At 43.5% G+C, this 17471-nt stretch overlaps 1 protein-coding gene across 4 annotated transcripts in view; it reads right to left on the minus strand.

Moving 5' to 3' along the window:
• The window catches only part of CYFIP1 (cytoplasmic FMR1 interacting protein 1), an 83797-nt gene extending 69743 nt beyond the window's left edge, over positions 1-14054 (minus strand). Inside the window, exon 1 of one of the 4 annotated variants that reach the window (XM_041119537.1) lies at positions 14037-14054. The gene's annotated coding sequence lies outside the window, so the exon portion shown is untranslated. Of the gene's footprint in view, positions 1-9670; positions 10027-10642; positions 10893-14036 lie in introns of those variants that run through there. The other 3 variants (XM_029998634.2, XM_029998633.2, XM_029998635.2) reach the window with 3 other exon arrangements.
• Positions 14055-17471: the final 3417 nt, after the last annotated feature.

The raw sequence follows: 17471 nt of genomic DNA on the forward strand, positions 1-17471 counted from the left end.
GGGCCCCCGGTCACGAAAGGCTGGATCAGCAGTTCTGGGCTGCAGCTGGCAGCCAGGGGCCACACGCCACGCTCTGAGCTGGGATCAGCAAAGCCTGACCTGCTTGAGCACAGTTTCTTTCTCTTTCTCCACTGCGGGAGAAGTTACCACAGTGTGTTCAGCAACACGCTAGTGCAACTGCACAAGTGGGGCAAGAAGAGATGCTGCAGCACAGCCCACCTCTGCTGCACAGAACGGACCACAGCTGCACCCTGTACCACATAACTCTTGAAACTAGCGTACATCCAACACCAATAAAACACATGCAAATATTAGTGTGAGAATACAGCCCAAGGAAGCAGAAGTGTTTGGGGATGTTCAGGGAATTGTTTTTGGTAAGACCATGCTCTACGTAACACAAAAAGATCTCAAAACACTGGAATTTGTAAGTGGAAAAAATTATTTCATATCCAAAAAAATGGAGAAAGATCATGCCAAAGAGTGAGATAATTAAAGTGGAGTTTAAATGACTAACAAAAAATTGCTGGATTACAGAATATTTTATGACTTTGCAGATGAGAACACTGTTTCATTTGACTGAAAACAGGTGTTGGAAAGGGTTGTGCCTTTTTGCAGTTCACTGGACACATTTTTTCATTTTGCTTTTAAACAGACACATTTGACCTCCAAGTGCTTGTACATGTTCCCAGGCTCAAAATAAGACAAAGAGGAAGTCTGTCTGCACTTTAAACAGCACTTCCTTTGACATTGCCTCTCTTCTTTCCTAAGTCTGCAAAAGCATCTTTGAATCTTAAATTAAAACAAAATCTCAAGCCTGGCATGGATACTGAAGATTAAAATTGCCATGCAAACCATGAATTGAAATATGTATCCACATGACTTGTTTTGACTTTTTAAAACATGCACAAATAAATAAATACATAAATAAATAAATAAGGCAAAGCTTACCCTACTTTACAGGAGAGAATACCATGATGAAAATCAGGAAAATCCTATGTACAACAGTTAAAGAGGGAGAAGAGAAGCCTATCCTTCAAAAAAGAGGAACAAAGGCATCCCACAGTCCATGCATAGAAGGAAAGAAATTAAAATAGAGATAAATTTAAAAAGATGATTGAACGGCCTGCTGAACCAGGGTCTATGGGACCAATCTCAGTGAACTCCATGGGAACTAACGACAACATTCCCCCAGGAATAGACTCGGTCTGCACAGCAGCAGAAGTTCAAGTTTTATCCCTATAGCAACACAACATTTTCAGGTTTCTTCTGTTCCACTGTGTCATTCTTCGATGTTACTGGCTTGCAGAAAATCAATTAAATCATTTTTATATGAAGAAAATTTGATTCAGTATTCTGTGTAATGTTCCTACTCTGGTTAAACTGTGATACCCTGATCGTAAAAAGCCCTTGTGAAGGGAAGAGCTAACAAAAGGAGTGGATTTTCTCTTCCAAGAACAGCACAGTGATTACTATAATATTCACTTTTCTTTCAAGCCTCCAAGATGTCTCTCAAAAATTCCCTTTTAGTTCTATTTTAATTAAACTTCAAAAGCCTCAGCTATTCAACTGCATACCTATCAATTCAGACTGAGCGGAAAACATTTTAACAGACTGATAACTAAAGTACTTCAGAGAACAGCAATGTGCTGGATCTTCTCCGTTTGAATGCTCTTTTTCTGCACTCTGGTCGGCACAATCCGCCTTTTTGCCAAGGGGATCAGTGTAAGATGTTCCTTTCGGGACTGGAGCTTCTCTTCGTTCCTAAGCAACACATTTGCATAAGCTGAAGGAGCAAAGAAAAATGCTTTTCACATCATTTACTGGCCTGCCTGATTAAAGTAAAAGACAGAAGAAAGCAAACAGCAGCTGACAGTCTTTTGTGCAACAGATTTGACATACTGTTAAGCTTTCAAAAATACATCTGTGATTGGAATAAAAAAAGGCTCAAGAGGTGTAAAAGAGAAAACAAAAGTTCCAGCACTGAATTATCCCATCCCAGCACCACAGCAAGTTCCAGAAGAATGGCCACATAATGGAAACAATTAATTTAGTATTAGGCTCCTACAGGGTGGTGTGGCTTACATTAACTGCTTTGCCCTGCCATTGGAGGGGTGCAGGGGGGGAAGCAGGCTTCCAAGAGCAGCCACAGATTTGGGGGAAAATGTAAGGCTAAAGCACAGAAATTATATATATATATATATATATGTATATATATATATATATTTTTTTTTAGAAAATCTGAACTTCCCAAACTAAAAGCTCTTTGTGTTCAGTCACATGTGAATTTTTCACGCAACCTTCTTCATTAAGGTAGCCTACATTGCTACCTGTCCAGCTTCTGTCTCCTGCAGGGAAACATCACAACAAGCAATCCCCATCTCTTTACACAAGCAATACCTATGCTATAACTGTGCAACCAAGCTTCAAGCATTCAGTGATACACCTGCTTTATCACCTCAAAAACCAAATTCTGTGCAGTATCAGCTACTTCGGTAAGCAACAGCAACACCACTAATGCAACCTAAAAGCCATGCTTTCATGACTCCGTACTGTTCCTTCCTCCCTCCCTCCCACAAGATAATGAAGGTCAGGAGGACACTGCTGCTAATGATGCTGTCATGTAGCTGAAATGGCTCGCTGACACACTGACCACCAGCACTCAGATGACAATCGGTCATGCTTGTCAAGTAACTATAGGCATTCTCTTCCAATGTCCTGGATGAATTCAAGCACATTTCCAATGACAGGAAGGCCTGACATTCTACTATTATCACAACAGGTTATGAACGGGAACTCTCAGGCTCTTTGGACAAAGTCTACATCAAGACTTGTGAGCCAAGGTAGGACAGAATCACCTTTCTTGATGCCTGGCACCAGGTGCAGGTTTACTAGCTACTCCCTTCTAAAGCATCAGTAAGAAAACTCTTCCACAATTAGAGAACGTCGTGTAACCCTAGCACTCCCATACCATAGCACAAGGCTGGAGTCACCATATTCTTGCTAGCAAGTTAGTACAGGAGTGGGTTTATCTTTTCCTGCAGTGTTAGCAGCCAGCAGTAGCACATGGATGAGCACATACTAATTTTACAGCAGCAGCACCTGCAGTGGACAATGCAGCAAGTAATCACCAGGTATTTTGATAGGCAGCCTGACTAGTACTATGCACCTGCAGTACCATTCCACATCTTGAAGCTTTGGAGGAGAGATGCAACTTCCTGATGATAAAACATAAGGTCATATGCTATCCCCATGCATGGATCTCAAGTGCAGCGTGATGCACACACTTTCAAAATGGGAAACTGATTCTGCTCATCCCCACTCGTTTTATTTGAGAATCTATTATGACGATATGGGAGAAGCCTTACCCTGTAAAGTTTGCTCCAAAGGCATCCCATGCATGCAAGCAAGGAGGGAAGGTCTGTCACTGCAGCTTGGTCTGCAGCATGCAACCCCCTCTGCAATGGCACTTGTGCTACAAGAATTCAGAGGGGTTTTGCTTGGTTTGTTTTATCTGTGTACCTAAGTCTGAAGCCCAAGATCTAAGTTGCCAATATAAAATTAAAAAACTGCTATTGGTGGGGCTAGATGGCTGAGGGGGTTTGTGCTGATTTACTAATTAACTCTTATAGAGCTGAGTTAGTTCAGAGTGAACATGGGAAAAATGTATTAATCTTAAACTTACGTACATATTAAAAACTCTTCTGCAATATTTGGCCTCACTTCAGGCTGGAATGAAGTTAAAGATTTAACTGTTGTCTCATTCTAGGTTAGGTGTGCTGAGATCTGTTTGGTACATTTGTCTCACCCCATTAATACTCCCTGATATTATATCTTTGAGTTGCACCAGCTGCAACTTACACTTTGCTTGTCCTTCAACTTCAGTTCTTATTGCTTCTTGACTCACTCACTCCCCTTCTCTTTTTCATGTTCTTTTCCTCTCACTCCTTTCACACTTTCCCTCAGTTCACTCCTCCCCTCCACTGTTGTTTAATCTTCTTGTTTTGCTGCTTTGGGCATTTTGCTGTGCTGCTGCTATCTCCTGCAGCTGTCCTCAATGCGCATTTCTTCCATGCTTCTGTTTCTGATTCTTCCTGCTGCTGCATGGGTGTGTTAGGAAGCAATACTGAACAGCGTTTGCTTTGGGCAAGAATAAAGCTTAGCACAGAAGCTAAGCACTAAAGCACAGTGCTTATGGCATGTTCAGCAGTTGCGAAAAGCGCTCTCATTTCTTAGCAAAGATAAGATTCCCAGTGGAAGGATTCTGCAAGAACGAGGAAGGAAGCAGCAAGAGCAATAACCACCCCAGAGAGGAGACAGCATGTGCACATGGAGTTAGCCTGGTGTTGCTCAGACACAACAGCTTTCATCCTGCAGAAAGACTACCGTCACAGATTGCTCATGCTCATGCCTATTCAACACGGGTTTGGTTGGTTGTCCTTTGTGGAGGGACTGCTGTTAGTTTAATCGAAAAGGGCACACCTGTGTGCATATGCTGAAAGGAGCAGTGGGTGGTGGGCTGAGCACCAGTCTGTCATGTTACAGGTGAGGGAGATGAGCCACAAAGATCGAGAGAAAGACAAGTCTGGAGTCTTCAGATTTCAATCTAAGCAACAATACAACCCCCCAGCCTTAGACAAACTGTTAATTTAGGCACGTGAGTTCTTGAACTGTACTTTCATTTCACAAGACTGGGGAGAAATAAAGAAGAAAACATTGTTTTCTCAGGGGAGGGGAGGCTAGCACTCTGTTCCTGAGCCCAGTTCCAGACACGGTTGCTCCAGGGTCAGCCTTGCCGCTTCTTGGTGGAGCCCGCCCGGCAGCAGTCCCTGCCTGCGGGGACCACAGCACTGCTGGGGACAGCTGCCCAGGTAGGGGCAGCCCCCCAGGACGCCCTTCTGCAGCGCCTTTGCATGATGCATCCAGCTCTGTCTTACAGCATATGCCCCCCCCGATGACATGACAGGCATTAATTATATCCAGCGGGTTTTTTCAGTGCAAACATGCAGCTGAAGCTCTGGCTTCGGCACTGACTTATTTTAACGAGTGAACAAAGGCTTCAGTAACAATGACTCTTTAAAACAGAAGCTGTGTGCTGTCATTCCCACTCCTTCCCTCTACCTGTAAGTACTTAGTAAATCAACACTACAACTCTCTCAACTTTCATTTAAGAAAAAAAAAATTACACTGCTTTATCTGAAAAATAAGTTGGAAGATACTTTAGGCAAATTTGTACTATTCATGCCTAAAAGTAGCTTTTAACTAAATATCCACACCGTACAATTTGCAAAATTACAGTATTTAAAAAAACAGGCTTCAGAAGCTGTTAAAAAAAGTGTACCACTGTGCATTTCAGGGAGGAGGGGGAGAATCAGACAAAAAGCAAGTCATAATTTAATAGTTCTCTTAAAAAATCAAGGAAATACTGCAGGACAGGGTGGAGGAGAAAACAGAAATAAGCAAATAGCTTTTAGTTTCTTAAGCTTTTTTTTTTTCCCTCTAAAAGAGCTCATCATCTGTAACATTCATTTTTATACATTACATGAAAATATGCAGTTTCAGTGAAAATTCGTCAAAAGCTTTACTTCTGATATCACCTGAGAAGCATCCACATCTATCTTGAGAAATGTGTCACGACAGTTCACCTGAACTTTACATTCAGAATGTATAATTCAGTGTACTCTCCTTATTGATTTAATATATGTCAGTGAACCCACTTAAAATAATTAGAGCTATACTGAAAGACGACTATAAATCAAGTTCAGGTCTATAGCATTTTTATTTCCTGCCAACAAAGTGTTCATGTCCCTAACAGAATTAAAGTATTTTAAAGTGACAAACAAGCGCTACCATATTTTCATCTAAACCCTGGAAACAAATCTCCTGTATACCTGTAGTGCATAAAGTAAGCACCTCCAAAAGCTCCTTGTACCACCATGTTCACCTTTAGTTCTCTCTGGTTATCGAGAAGTGTTTGACAGGGACCTCACAGCACGACTCAGAGAGCTGCAAATCCACACCTGGCAGTCCACAGCTGGGTAAGTTCCACACAGGGAGTGCCCACCACGCCGCTCATTTAGCTACAAAGGGATTTCCACCCCGAGAGCCCTCCCTGAGCTCAGTGCCTCACCAGGCCATGAGATCGATGCTCCATTGGGGTCCCTGCCAGCAGAAGCAGAGGTCTGGCAGAATGGAACAGCTACAGAAGATGTGGGGAAGGGATACGGCAGCAGGGCACAAGTGCTGCTCCTAGCTATCCCCGGGAGCAGGGACATCCACCTCCCAACCGGGAAGGCTTGGAGAGCTGGGCTCCCTCCCCAGCACCCCCAGCCAGATCTGACCTCGACTCTGCCGCCCACGACCTTAAATCACCTCTCCCACAACAGTTTCTCTAGAAAGGTTACACAGCTATAAATTTACTTGCTGTCCTGCTGACGGTCAGCCTGAGGGGAGCAGGGTTTCTACTGAGGTGGCAAGTGCCTGACAATTATTTCTACCATACCCACCTTTACCACAACCCTACTTTTTACAGTTAGAAGTCCAAGACTGCCACTTTTCCTCCCAAAACACTGAACTGTTTGAAGACAGGATTTTTTCCACAATGCACACATTTATGAATTCATAGACATAATAGAGGTAGAGAACAAACAGTACATATTGACACAGAGAAAATCTTTTAAGTCCTATGAAGAAAACAAGCTTCAGAGGTTTTTTGCCAGTGTGTTTACCAGAGATAAGGAGCTACCCAAAAGATGAGTTACAACATTTTTGGTGCCAAGAGACAGAAAGATTATCTGCTGTTTTGCACCCTCTACCTTCCTGTAGCAAGTCTCATCAATGCATCATACGTTAATTTTACCACTAGAAAGGCAGGTGATGTGGATTAATGGAATTACACTTAAACCAAGCAAATCAATACACACTCTCATTTATCAGTATTACACAGCAAAGCATACCCCTGAGACCTACAAACGTCAGCTTCTAAAGGCAGATGTATAGTAAAGAAGAATCCTAAACTGATGTCTGTAGCTTAAAATATAAGTACCATTACTAAGTTCTCAGTAAGTTTTTGTAGGTATACAATCATATTTCACAATGTTGAAACGTCCTTCTTTCATATTACCGTGTCAGATCTGCACACATGCACAAAAAAAAAGGATAAATATAGGTGGTTTTCATTTGTTATGTATTCAAATAACAATGTAGCCAAAAACTAACAAAATGCCCTGCAAGAATAAGGTCTGTCAGAGGCCACTTGTAACAAGGTATATGTTCTAAATATCCATAGTTTCCAAATCTGTTATATTTACTACTCCCTCTCTGTGTGACTTAACTGAGAGCACGTCCACATGGAAGCTGAGGACTGTTTAAATGAATCACATTCCCAAGCGCATGGATGGATCCACCCGAACCACTTCACCGGCCATTCATGCTTGGGTTGTGTCAAGCTCCTGCAGCATCCCTAGGTAAACAGGCACTTAATTTGGTTCAAGAATAATTGCTTATTAAGTTGGGGCTTGCCATAGTAACTACAGCTATTTAAAAACATATAAACAATAAAAATTCAGAAACTTGCACTGTCACTGTTTCAAGAGAAGTGAAGTCAATCATATGGCTGACTTCTGATTCACTATAGTATAACACACCGCCCTACATTAAAGTTTACTTTACTTGTTGGTACAGCAAAGGAACCACATGAAGAACTTGCCCCGAGAACGTAGAGCAACAGCTGTAAAATGAAATCGTCTTGATGCACACATAAATACATGTGGAAATTATACTAAAATTAATTTTCTCTTGTATAGCATTGCAAGCAATTCCAGCAGCTTTCGGGCCAAAGGGTGAATAAAACTGAATCCAAGAAAATGAGCTTTGTGGGGATTTTTTTTTTCCATCTTTTTGTTCCAACTTTGCAGCTCAAACCCAATTACTCTGAAGCTTCCACCTCAGCCTAAATATCTTGGAAATCTTTGAGAAACAAAATTAAAAACAAAAATCAGATGATTCTGAGAAGAGACTTATGACAAGATTGTGAAACCTACCCTCAGGAACAAGCCACCTTCCAAAACACCTCTCTCGCAGAATGAATAAACAAAGCACTAACCAAAATCTAAGGAGTATATCAGACAAACTTCTAACACAAAACACGCAGCTGGAACAGATAGGTCTTAATTATTTAATTACACTTCAAAGTCTGTGTAATGGGTCAAGAGAACTTGTGGGTTCAAGCCCAGGGGCTGATTTCCACCCAAGGTAAACTGAAGAAACAAGAATTTTGTTAATGAACGCTTTAGATATTACAGGCACATCACTAAAGGACTACCAGGTTTTTTAAGTCATACATTCAGAAGTTAAGAACTCAAAAGTCTGGATTGTTTGTGGAACATTCCCTTTCTTAGAATATAGATTTTTTTTTTTATTAAACAACTTATGTAATTCAGCTCCACTTAGGTTTAAGTATTGTGATACCTATGAAGTGAGAATCAGTTTTATGTTAATACTGCTGAACACATTTCAAACACCACTCCACTCTTCTCATTAGGACCCTCAACAGGAATTGACCAAACCCAAGGTCTGTAAATAAAATGCATGAAGTCTTACTCATCTTCAGCAGGGCAGTTTGGGGGGTGAGGTGGGTATATTTTTAAGATTCCAAGAGGTTTATTCTCTAAAGAAATAAATAATTAAATTAGGTGCAGCAATCTGAAAACCACAAAGTACAACTGAGATATTCCTTCAATCTCACTGTCCTTTACTAAAAAATATATGAAAATTTAAAAAAAATAAATCTAAGCTGCTGCAGAGAAAGACTACTATACATTTCTTAGAGGGCAAGCCAAGCAAGCTTTGACAATACCAGGACCAAGCCTTCCTGCTGTACCCCAGTGCTGTACAGGCTACTTCCAAATTCCTCCTCCTCGTTCCTGGCAGCTACGGAGACACTGGCTGCCTACACCAGCCAGACTTCACAGACCAGTTGTCTGGGAATGCTTAAAGAGCCTTTTACATTAGATCAGGAGAAACTCTGTGTTTACAAATGCAAAAAAAAAAAAAAAGTGTTTTCAAAAGGAAAAAGTAGGACTTAAATAAAGCCAAGGACCAGAACACGTCAGTAAGGACTAGCAATTCATTTTCTAGCTATCTCAGAGATACTCGGTTTGAGCTTAAAACAGTTTCTGTAAGTGCAATTAATATAAACATAATCTAGAGATCGTAGAATTACATTATAGTATTATTAGAAGTTCCACTTTGAAAAACACACTAACCAGCAACACTGCATGTGTACGTGTTCAGTAAGTTTACTGTAATAAAGTTACGGCAAATAAGTAACTGGAATGCAATAAAGACTGGAGTTGCTTATTAGCCTAAGCTCTCCATTTCCCACAGTTTACAGCAAAGCGTGGTATGATCTTCTAATTAAGAAGCAACTCCTCCAGACAGCTTTCCACCCCCTCCAACGTGCGCTCTCCAGCCACCACTTCAGGCAGACTGGCTACATCCCACAAAGACAACTTCTTCCTAACAGCCTCCCTGGCACAAACAACCATTTACATGCCTAAATGCTACTCAAACCTGTCATCAAACGGCACAGGAATAAAAATCAAGGCAATGACAGCCTACTGAAGGGCAAAGACGTCAGCAACTCTGCTAATCGAACTACAGGAATACTCACACAGATGAAGTGCATGTCTGTCTGCATCTCTTTGCTCATCAGAGACAGGTAGGAGAGGGACGGGGTACCAGACCATCCATCTGGGGAGTTTCGTGCTCACATTGCTGCTCTCACTACAGCACAGTTATTTTAACTGGATCAAACTCTACTTCCTGAAGGGGAAGTTACTCTATGTCCTCGGACACTAGACCATCTCCTTTATCTGAAGAGCGGGATGAACTTGCATAGGGCTTTTTACTTTTATTTTTTCCCACCTAATCCCCTCCCGGACAGTCTAGGAAGCAGAACTCCGACCACCCCTGCGTTGCAGACACACGGGCTACACGTGAGAGCAGCGCAATTCAGACCCCGCACCCCGAAGAAGAGACCAAAACTGGCTTTTAGGTAGCTACCCCCGAGGCTTCGCCCACTGGCGGGGCCCGCCTGAGGGAAGAAGAGCCGCCTGAGGGCGGAGGAAGGGCCGCCTGAGGGAAGAAGAAGGGCCACCTGCCCGTTGCCGACAGCCGAGCCGCCGCACGGCCCGGCCCGGCCCGGCCCGGCCCTTCCCTTCCCGCCGCCCCGCCAGGGCAGCGCCTCCGAGGCGACGCCCGGGCACCCCGGGGCCCGGCTCCGCCCGAGCAGCGGGAGCCCCCGCGGCGGCCCCGGGGAGGCCCCACGCCCCCGCGGCGGGGCGGGCCCGGCCCCGCAGCTCGGCGGGCCGCAGCCTGCTGCGAGGGGGTCAGCCCCGGGGGGGGGGGGGCACCGAAAACAGAGCGGGGGGAACAAACAGGTCAAAAATAAGCGTATCGGGCTCGCGGTCACTACCGAGAGGGGCGCGGAGGGGGCGCGGGACCGTCCGGCACCTCAGGGAAAGCGTTTATGAATGGGGGAGGGGGGCGAAGCCGCAGCCGACGCGGGGGAGTCGCCGCCGGCGGCGGGACGGCCCCCACCCCGCGGGCAGGCCGCTCCCGGGCCCGGGGAAGCGCTGCTCACCCGCTCGCCGCCGGCTCCCGGGAACGGCGCTGCCCAGCGGCGGGAGGGGCCCGTCTGTCTGTCCGTCTGTCCGCCCGCCCGGGGGCTCCGCTCGGCTCCGGCCGCTCCGGCCCGGCCCGTCGTCCGCCGCCGCCGAGGGTCGCGTCGGGCCGGCGGCTCCGCTCCTGGGCCGCGCCTGGCGGGGAGTTTCCTGTCTGAGTCACTTCAACCGGGAGCTGCGCAGGGAAACACCCTTCCTGCCGCTCCAGCTCCTCCTCCTCCTCCCGCCTCATCCCAAACCTGCCGCCCCTTCCCCGCCGGCAGGCTCCGGCTCCTCCTCCTCCTCCTCCTCCGCCCGGGGAGCCGGAGCCGGCCCGGCGCTGCCGCAGGCGGCGGAGCTGCCTGCTCGACTGCCACGGCCCGAGCCGCCTCTTTGCTTTTAATGAAAGCGACATTTCTGTGCCGCATGCACAGGGAAACCCGTGTAGAAGGCGACAGATCTGTACGTGAGACGGCCGTGCCCCCGGCGGACTGGTATACCCACCAGAGAAGGTCCGATTCGGCGCCCGGGTGCCCCCGGCAGCACCGTGAGAGCCCCCGCAGGGAAACCCAGCGCCCCGGGGACCCCGCGGTCGGCGTTAACAGGTCACTTGGGGTTTTTTCCACGTTGCAGTTTTGACAGGATGGCGAGGGAAAGAGCGCAGCAGGACCTAACCTGAAAGGAGCAAAGACTAGCCCCTAGGAAACCCTTTTAAAGTGTCCTCTAGAGGGTGCTCAGGCGTGTCTTTTTTGTGTCTGAAATGCCACTGTTGATTGAAACTAAAAATAGAAAAAACAACAATGGCTATTTTCCACTGGCTGTTGACAACCTCTCACTCTCATTTTTCTGTAAAACATAGCAAACACGTACGTAGTTGCTCATTTCAAACTTCGCTTACCTTTTCTATGTAATGTTCTCCCATTTCAAGTTCTGTTTTGCTTTTATTTCTTCAAGATTCATCTAATGAACTTGATGCAGCACCACAAAATGAAACTGCCAGCTCTTTTTCACTAAAGTTTACCAAGGTTGTTCTCTTTCCATCCACTATTTTATGGCAGGCAGAATCCACAAACCTACTATATGTAGGGGTTACAGTCAGTTGAGAGAATGGGAACTTCCAATTTTTCCTCAAAGCCTATTTGCTTTTATTTGACTGCTTCAAGTCGCATCCAACATTTTATTTACTCTTGAAAATCCTCTATAATAATCATCAGCAAACTACATAATTTTAGGTCTCTGTTTTCAACAGCTGTTAGTGGGACACTGTGCTATTAATGATTTTTGTGCTGAGAACAGAATAATTAGGCCTTTACTTCATCTATTGTTTTTTTCAAACAAGTTTCCACTGTATTAAGTTTCCTTAAATAGCCTTTTTGTAATAGCATCTACAAGAAAGCCTTTGGAAAGCAGGAATAAGTTGCTAAACCCCCTAATTCTCATTATTTCATGTACTCTCTAATCCAATTATTCCACCCACTCCCTATCATCAAGAATTCCCACGGCTTGTGGAGAAATTATGCAAAAATGTTATTGTTACCATTTCATCCCATCACAGACACATCTTCACAGTCATATTTTTCCCAGTGCTGCAATATAGTCTTCTCTATGAAACAATTTCTTTTCTAGGATATGGCTGCTTATTCTTCTCTGACTTTGTATATATTCATAAGTATTTTGAGTGCATATACCAAATGAATTAATTTCACCCATCACAGCTCCTTATCAGCCTAGCTTCTAAAGCCAGCTCAGTCAAAACTGTAAAACACAACCAGTGCTGGATGCTTCACTTCCTAAAATGACCACTGATACTGTCCAGTGCAGTTCATCCTATGCCCTTTTCCACAAACCCTGCTTGGGGCAAGAAGCTTGGTGAAGAATAACTCACCTTCGTGACACAGGATCGGTTTTCTTTCCTTGTCCTGGGAGAGTGCAAATTCAGAACAGCCTTGTCCTAATGCAGCCACTTGGCCTACATCAGCAGTGAGACCTCCGTTAACAAGACGCAATGGAGCGGCAAGGACAGGGAAATTGCTCCAAGCAAAGCCAAAAGCTCCCAGCAACATCGGATCAACAGCAGCTTGCCCCCAGATGGGTGACACTTCATAGTGCTCCTGTGCGAGACTGCCACTGCAGCTCCCGTACTTGCCAAAAGCCACCTGGTGCCAGGAGCGGCTGCTTTGTGTGAAAGCAAGATGCTGCCAACTGGCGCCATACTGTCCGAGCAATAACAACTTGTCCTAAGGACTGGCGGGTGCCCCAGGTCTTGCTATGCTCCTTCTAAGGTATTGAGCGGGCGAAGGAGCTACTTCCCCACCGCTGGAGCAATCTGCTCTTTATCAACATTCCCATACTCAAGTTTATAGCTACCCATAGGGTCAGATAAAAAATATTGATGATGATATGCAGCTAGTCAAGATTTGTGTTGCTTTTCTATTATGCGATATTGGAATTAGAGGACAATTGCGTTTTACCGTCTCGATGTCCATGTTCTCATGTAACATGAGGCATGCTTATCGGAACCATTTTTAAAAAGCCCACACCACACCATTCCAGCTGCCTGATTTAATTCTGTAATGCCCTCACAACTCCCTGCTCTTTCCATTTTTGTGCAATTTAAGTACTGCAATGACAGTCCTTGACTAAAGGCATCCAGTGGGTCTCCATGACCTGCTTCTCCCTCTACTCTATCCATCGTTCTTAATTACCCTTGCTCCACTGAGCGTGGGCCTTCTGAGCCAAGCTAAAGATACATGTATCTACAGGCTCCTGATAGAGTCATTAACTGATCTCCTATCCACTGCAAGTTAGATGTGGTTTTTTATGAGGCCAATGGCTACACTTAGGATCTCAAACAGCCCTTTCTTAGGTGGTATTTATTTAAACCTGTTATTTAACCCATGCCTGTCAATGATCTTTAGTGAGATCTATAACATTAACGTATCAAGCTCCTGGCAATTTATGTACCCTACACCTAAACCAGATGAACATCAAGATAATATAGTAGTAACAAGCTTAATGTGATCATCTGAAGACTACATAAAGCCTTTGTTCAAGGCACCATGCTAGCCACAGACACCCACAATTCTACTTCCTGAATTCCAGCTATTTTAATTTTATTTTTAATTTCCTTCTTTGGGCTTTATTATATTTATGCAAAGTCAGTGAAAGAAAACCTTCTGCAGGAGCCCACAGGAATCCACTGAAGAGTTCCATTCCACAGCAGCCTGAGCTTCAACAAGAATCTTGTTGTCCTGCCATGAGGTGTCTGCTATGCCTAAGATACTGATGTACTCTCTGGTTTTGCACCTTTCCACTCAGGTATTTCAGTGATTAAGCTTAATAGCATATCTAGCTATTAATTTATTTATTTTTTACCTGCTGAGTCCACAGAGATCTTTTCATCCTCAGAAAGGAGGTAAGGCAACACAGGAAACTGTCATGACCTGACACAGAAAGGTGTTTATGAAGCCACAACAGGCAATGGCCACAATGACCCCAAGAATGGGACATCATGCAAAACTACAAAGAAAGAAAATAGGTAATTGTCTATAATCAGTTCAAAAATTAAATCCAACCTCTGGCAACATATCAGCCACCTGTCCATACTCTAAAGGACTGTACAAGATTTTTCACACAAGAAGTCAGCACAGACTTAATTTTGTCAGACATGGCAAATGGTTTAAAGCACAACAAGGCTACGAAAAGATTATATGCTTCCACACCACATATAGCAAACCCATTGTTTCAGCTCTCAGAAGGAGACAGGCACCTATGTAAAGGGCACAGCACTTGGGAGAGTTTAAGCAGAAGAGACCGAGCAGAAAGCAGCAACTGTCTCAGAGGTCTTAATGAGCAGCCAGCTCAGAAAGTGAGAACCCGCCCACAGCAGCAGGCCTGGCCAGCTACGTAAAGACATAACTTCTACCACCACTCCTACCAGGAGCTCTCAGCTTCACAATGCCTTATGCAAATGCAGAGTGACCTGGTCACCCACACCTACCTCTACCTCCAGGAAAAGCCAGATTCCTACCCCGAGAGCACATGTGCTGCCAAGAGCACAGCTGACAGCAGCAAGTGGACTGCATATTCATAAATACTCATTAGCACATGATGACACATGCAGCTCTGGTTCCCATTTCCCTCCTAGTGCTGAATGCCACTATCTCAAATGGATCTGAGCAAGGAAGGCTTCCTAGTTCTGCTTTCCAGCTCCCTGAAATGCTAGACAAAAGTTCTGTTGCTAACTCAGAGGGACTTAACTCTTTATCTGTATAATGGGCCCGTGTTCCCCCACTCTGCTTTCCAAGAATGCCGCACGCTGTGTCATCAACTACACCTGAGTCCACCCACCAACTCCCCGACAGACATGCACAAGCATTAAATCCCTTCTTGATTCTATCATAAATTACATTCATTTTGCTCCTGCAGGACATCAGTACAGAAACTAGGGCACATATGTTAGGCAATTCATCCCACCCACTCTTTACCCCAGCCCTGCCCCTCTAAAGCTGGTAACTTTATTAGCTATATAGACCCCAAGACCTGTGATCCCCTACAGACTTCCCAGCAATAAATCCACAGTGCAGCAACAAGCCACTGCACAATCCAATAAATATGAATTGTATCAGTGAGGAAAGGTTTTTCTCTAAGTGTGCAAAAGAGTATAGGAAGACAGGTGGAAAATTTGTAGATCTCTACAGTTAATAAGATTTAAAAGCATGTCAGAGATTTTTTTTTTTTAATGTTTTTAATCAGCCTGCAATTTAGAGATACTATCTTTAATCATGCTACCATGGAAACCATGCAATCGACAACTGGTTGCTAAATTTTTTGATATCAAGAGCTTGACGCACGCAAAGGTCCTCAAGGACCTAGTGGTTAATTAGGGGTTATTAAAACTAAACAGCAAAGAAAGCATTAGAGAATTTACTGAATCTGTGGTAAAATGTGGCCTAGAGATTAAAGCAGCCCACAGGAAAAGAAAAGGAGAAGGAAGAAAAGTACTGAGCCAGATAGATGAGGGCTTCTATGCTGCGACTTTTATGAGAGAATGCACCCAGAAATTAAAGAGAACAAATAAAGGTCAACGTGAAGTATAGATGAAGCTGTGAGAATCCAATAATGCAGTGTGTTCTTTTCCAAAGAATTTAGACAAGACACAACAGCTTCCTGTGAATATTATAATCTTCTCTAATACCACCTAACCAAATCCTTACTTTTAAGCGCCCAAATCCATGCTTGCTGTTCCAGCCACATCAGTGCTGCTTTTTAAAGCCATTCACTTCTCCCTTGTACATCATTTCAGTACTTATTCCATGTTTCAAAAACCCAAGCAGGCCTTTTTGTGCCTTAGCGTAAAACAGAGAAATATGGCTGAGACCAGGATCTAAACATTTTTTTCTCTGTCTAGTTTCAAGTTCTCTAGTATCAGAATAATCTGGCTATGACTGTAAACCAGATTGTTTCTTCTCCTTCAATAATTCATTAAATCCTCTTCTCCATAATCAAGAATGATTTTTTTAAACTATAAAATAATTATTTCTTATTTTATGCTTTTCAGATCAGACATTTAGGGGAAAACACATGCCTCTTCTCATTTAAATACAAATTAGCATTTTGACATTATGAAAGCAACAGCCATGAGCTTCCAAAGAGATCAATAAAAAATTTTAAAATTTTAAAATCTGCCACCTAGTGGGCTTTTTTAAAAATAAATTTTTAAATTAGTAGATACCTGCTTAGAAAGTTCCGTTTCTACATGCTTTATTATTTTATGCTTTCCTTTAGCTAGACTTGGCAATTTACAAAACAATAGACTATGACAGAACCCCCTTAAGTCTATACAAACATGCAATAAATTAGGCCTTGTTTTTCTAACGTCTCTGCAATTGCTTACTTGAAATTCCAGAAGTTCAAGTAAAGCACGCTCAAATGCTAGGTCTCCTCCATCAAAGAGGAAGAGTGTCCTAAAGTTAAGATTCAAATCAACTCAGAGATAACTGATAAAAATGTGAATTTGGAAACAGAGTCAAAAAGTGTCCAGAAGGAATGGACCCAGCACAAAATCCAAGTAACAACTCTGCTCTGTAAAGAAATCAGAAAACGTTACAAGGAAATTTGAGCAAATAAATAGCTAAAATACCCCAAACCTCACTAAAAGCCTTCTTTTTTCCAAACAGGTAAATAGCTATTTTAACTACTGCCAGGGGACTGATGGTAAGGTCCTGGTGGCATTACAGGGCATGCACACTAAAAGAAAGGACTTATTTTTCTGCGGTTTTAAAGAAAGAAAAAGGGATGCCATAAGACAGACTCGTTCAAGGGAATTTGTCAGCTGAGTGTTACTGACACACAAAAAGCAAAGCATGGAGGACATCTGTGACTAGAATCGGCCAACATTGCCAGAACTAGATTTTCCACTGTGCTCTTGGGATGACAGAAAAGCAAACAAAGCTCTGAAGCTGGCTGAAAAATGGCGTCCAGGCATCACCCACCTCCAAAATGCAAAAAAGTCTCTCTGCAGAATGCAAAGTTAATTCCTAAGCAGGAAATTGGGTGAAACAACAAAATCTTTCACTTGCATGGGGTCTTTCAAATAAAATATGTAAAATCTGGAAAGGAATTTACTAGGAATTATAGTTTCAACAACATGAACGATTGAAGGATTTTTTCTGCCATATCTAGCTAATATTATCTAAGGTAAGTCTATGAAAAGCAGTAATTTCACTGAAGGTAACCACTGTGTAGAAAGGAGAAATAAAGCAACCACTTGTTAAGATTTTTTTAAAAGCACAGTGTACAAGACATACA

This window comes from Aquila chrysaetos, chromosome 23, assembly GCF_900496995.4.
Source record: "Aquila chrysaetos chrysaetos chromosome 23, bAquChr1.4, whole genome shotgun sequence".
NCBI classification, from domain to species: Eukaryota; Metazoa; Chordata; class Aves; order Accipitriformes; family Accipitridae; genus Aquila; species Aquila chrysaetos.